Source organism: Odocoileus virginianus, chromosome 1 (assembly GCF_023699985.2).
Source record: "Odocoileus virginianus isolate 20LAN1187 ecotype Illinois chromosome 1, Ovbor_1.2, whole genome shotgun sequence".
Classification (NCBI taxonomy): domain Eukaryota; kingdom Metazoa; phylum Chordata; class Mammalia; order Artiodactyla; family Cervidae; genus Odocoileus; species Odocoileus virginianus.
The window spans coordinates 71449334-71454095 of NC_069674.1; the positions used below are offsets into that span (position 1 = coordinate 71449334).

Consider the following 4762-nt stretch of genomic DNA (forward strand, 5'->3'; position numbering starts at 1 on the left):
CACTTCATGGCAAATAGATGGGGAAACAATGGAAACAGTGACAGACCTGATTTTCTTGGGCTCCAAAATCACTGCAGAAGGTGACGGCAGCCATGAAATTAAAAGAAATGCTTGCTCCTTGGAAGAAAAGCTATGACCAACCTAGACAGAATATTAAAAAGCAGAGACATTACTTTCCCAACAAAGGTCCGTCTAGTCAAAGCTATGGTTTTTCCACTAGTCATGTATGGATGTGAGAGTTGGACCATAAAGAAAGCTGAGTGCTGAAGAATTGATTCTTTTGAACTGTGATGTTAGAGAAGACTCTTGAGTGTCCCGTGGACTGCAAGGAGATCCAACCAGTCCATCATAAAGGAAATCAGTCTTGAATATTCACTGGAAGGACTGATGCTGAAGCTGAAGCTCCAATAATTTAGCCACCTGATGTGAAGAACTGACTCATTTGAAAAGACCCTAATGCTGGGAAAGGTTGAAGGCAGAAGGAGAAGAGGATGACAGAGGATGAGATGGTTGGATGGTATCACTGACTCAATGGACATGAGATTTAGCAAACTTTGGGAACTGGTGATGGACAGGGAAGCCTGGTGTCCATAGGGTCACAAAGAGTTGGACACAACTGAGCAACTAAACTGAACTGAATAACAAAAGAACTTGACAATTCATTTTAAAGACATGAGAAATATTTTTTAAATGTAGAGTCACTAAATAATGACTAGTTCTAAAAGGTGTCATTTTAAAGTTTCCACTCTGTAATGCTGTAATTAAAAGCAAAATGAACATGAGATCTAGAGAGTACACACAAAGACCTGGGTCACATCAGGACACGCAGTTTGCCTCTTCTAAGGATCTAAGCCCAAAGGCTTCATTTATTTGCTAAAGATTAAAAGGATAAAGTGATTTTTTTCTTGCTTTAAAATACAAAGGCAACTAAGACAAGTCAAACACTGACTCAGAAGGAGAAGAGTTGTGGACACTATTAGTATTATCCTAGATGTGTGGGGTGGTTATTGTTTACAAAGCACTGTCACTACCATTACCTCATTTGATCCTCACATTAGAGCCATTAGTAACACTGTTCTTAATTCACAAATAAAGAAACCCAGACTAGGAGAGTTCAGGGGACTAGTCCAAGGGTATGCAACTAATTAGCAGTACTAGAGCTGGGATTCTGAACCACCTGAACCAAGAAAAAGAAAAGCAAGAAGGCAAAGTGGTTATCTGAGGAGGCTTTACGAACAGCGGAAGAATGAAGAGAAGCAAAAAGCAAGAGAGAGAGAAAGATACGTTCAGTTAAAATGCAAAGTTCCAAAACACAGCTAGAAGAGACAAGAAGGCCTTCTTCAATGAACAATGGTTAATAATAGAAGAAAACAACAAAAAAGCGAAAGACTAGAGATCTCTTCAGGAAAATTGGAAACATCAAGTGAGCATTCCACCCAAAGATGGACACAATAAAGGATAAAAATGGTGAAGACCTAGTAGACACTGAAGAGATCAAGAAGAGATGGAAAGAATACCCGGAAAAACTGAAGAAAAAAGATCTTCATGAATAGGATTACTACAATGGTGTGGTTGGTCTCCAAGAGCCAGACATTCTGAAGTGTGAAGTCAAGTGGGCCTTAAGAAGCATGGCTGTTAATAAAACTAGTGGATGCAATGAAATTCCAGCAGAACTATTCAAATCCCTAAAGGATGATGCCATCAAGGTTTTGCATTCATTATATCAGCAAATCTGGAAGACCCAGCCATGGCCACAGGGCTGGAAAAGGTCAATCCTCATTCCAATTCCCAAGAAGGGCAATGCAAAAGACTGTGCTAAATTGCACATCAGACAGTTGCACTCATCTCCCACACTAGTAAGATCATGCTTAAAATTTCGTATGCTAGGCTTCAGCATTATATGAACCAAGAACTTCCAGATGTTCAAGCTGTGTTTAGAAAAGAAAGAGGAACTAGAGATCAAATTGCCAACATTTTCTGGATTACAGAGAAAACAAGGGAATTTCAAAAAACATCTCATCAACTACGCTAAAGCCTTTGACTGCTTGGATCATGACAAACTGTGGAAAGTTCTTAGAGAGACGGGAATACCGGACCATCTTACTTGTCTCCTGAGAAACCTGTATGTGGGTCAAGAAGCAACAGTTAGGCCTTGCAGATGCCGCCACCCTGGAGCCTCCTGTGTCTAGCCCTGGTCAACCCCACTGTGTTCTTTGACATCGCTGTCAACAGCGATCGCTTGGGCTGCATTTCTTTCTAGCTGTTTGCAGACAAAGTTCCAAAGACAGCAGAAAACTTTCATGCTCTGAGAACTGGAGAGAAAGGATTTGGTTATAAAGGTTCCTGCTTTCACAGAGTAATTCCAGGATTTATGTGTCAGGGTGGTGACATCACACACCATAATGGTACTGGTGGCAAGTCCATCTATGGTGAGAAATTTGATGATGAGAATTTCATCCTGAAGCATACAGGTCTGGGCATCGTGTCCATGGCAAATGCTGGCCCCAACCCAAACTGTTCTCAGTTTTTCATCTGCACTGCGAAGACTGAGTGTCTGGATGGCAAGCATGTGGTCTTTGGCAAGATGAAAGAGGGCATGAATATCGTGGAAGCCATGGGGCGCTTTGGATCCAAGAATGGCAAGACCAGCAAGAAGATCACCATTACTGACTGTGGACAAATCTAATAAATTTGACTTGTGTTTTACTTAACCACCAGATCATTCCTTCTGTAGCCCAGGAGAGCACCCCATCTCCCCCCATCTGCTTGAAATATCCTATATTTGTGCTCTTGCTACAGTTCTTTGGGTTCCATCTTTTCCTTATCCCCCTCCAAGTTTAGTTGGATTGCAAAGTTAAATTTATGATTATGAAATAAAAACTAAACAATTAAAAAAAGAAGAAGCAACAGTTAGAACCCTGTATGGAACAACTGATTGGTTCAAGATTGAGAAAGAAGTATGAAAGGGCTATCTGCTGTCACTCTGTTTGTTTAACCTATATGCTGAGCACATCATGGGAAATGCTGGGCTGGATGAGTTACAAGCTGGAATCAAGATAGGAGGGAGAAACATCAACAACCTCAGATATACAGATGATATCACTCTAAATGGCAGAAAGTGAAGAGCAACTAAAGAGCCTCCTGATGAGGGTGAAGGAGGAGAGTGAAAGAGCCAGCTTAAGACTAAATACTAAAAAAACTAAGATCACTGCATCCATGCCCATTACTGCATGGCAAATAGAAGGGGAAAAGGTGGAAGTAGTGACAGATTTCTTCTTCTTGGGCTCCAAAATCACTGTGGATGGTGACTGTAGCCATGAAATCAGAAGACAAATGCTTCTTGGCAGGAAAGTGATGACAAATCTATACAGTATGTTGAAAAGCAGAGACATTACTCTGCCAACAAAGGTTCATATAATCAAGGCTATGGTCTTCCAAGTGGTCACATGCAGCTGTGAGAGACAGACTGTAAAGAAGGCAGAATGCCAAAGAATTGTTGCCTTCGCACTGTGGTGCTGGAGAAGGCTTCTGAAAGTCTTATGGACAGCACGGAGATCAAACCAGTCAATCTTAATGGAGATCAACCCTGAATATTCACTGGAAGGACTGATCCTGAAGCTGAAGCTCCATTATTTTGGTCATCTGATGCACACAGAAGAGTCACTGGAAAAGTCCCTGATGCTGAAAAAGATCGAGGGCATCAGAGGATGAAATGGCTGGACAGCACCACCAATGCAATGAACACGAACTTGGGCAAATTCTGGGAGATAGTGAGGGACAGGGAGACCTGGCATGCTGCAGTCCGTGGGGTCACAAAGAGTTGGACATGACTGGGTGACTGAACAACAACAGAGCTGGAAACGGAACCCTCACTTCCTAGCTCTTTCTAATTCACCAACTTGTGTTTTTTCCAGATATAAAATTGGGAAAGAAAATGTTTTCCCTGTGTAAGAATTATCAGGTCAACAAAACCAAAAGTGCAGAGCAGTATCTATGGAGAGGTACCAGTTTGGGAATAATTGCCTTATGATAGATTCTATTGCGGGGACACGATTTGAGGTTAGAGAAGCCAAGGAACAGAGGTTTCTGAAGTCATACACTGGTTCTTTAATTATTCGGGGGCTGGTTTGCCATTTAGGCATAACTCAGTCTCCCCCCACACGACCCCCTTTTATAGCCGCTTGCTCCCCAGTCTGCTCTTTGGCACCTCCACCAGAGGGCAGGCAGGGCAGGAAGAAGAGCGTTGGCAACCTGCTCGATCAGAGCTGGAAGAAGAAAACTTAGACCACTACCTCAACTTAGAGTGTTCGAGTCTTTCTAGATTTCAGTTGCGAATGGAAACTTTGCCACCACAGAATAAACAATGCAGCAAAGTGATCAGAACTGGAGACTAGGATTGTGTTGCATGCATTCTAAGTCGCTTCAGTCATGTCTGACTCTTTGCAACCCCATGGACTGTAGCTCACCAGGTTCCTCTGTCCATGGGATTCTCCAGGCAAGAATGCTGGAGTGGGTTGTTATGCCTTCCTCCAGGGGATCTTGCTGATTGTACCATAACAGAGTTCCTTGATCTTGTTTATAAATTAATACCTATTAGATTCATTTAATATAAGAGAGATCCTGATGGTGAATAGAAGTCTCATTATAATACAAATCTGCTTGGAAGACCTAAGCCCCATAAAAAGAGATTTTCCTGAGTTCTAAGTATACATTCACTATGGTTTATAATAGGGAGAAACTGAAAGCAGCTTAAATGTCTGAT

The 4762-nt window shown here is 41.9% G+C and overlaps 1 pseudogene; it reads left to right on the forward strand.

Moving 5' to 3' along the window:
• Nucleotides 1–2268: 2268 nt before the first annotated feature.
• Nucleotides 2269–2711, forward strand: LOC110129143 (peptidyl-prolyl cis-trans isomerase A pseudogene; annotated as a pseudogene).
• The last annotated feature ends 2051 nt before the right edge of the window (nucleotides 2712–4762 follow it).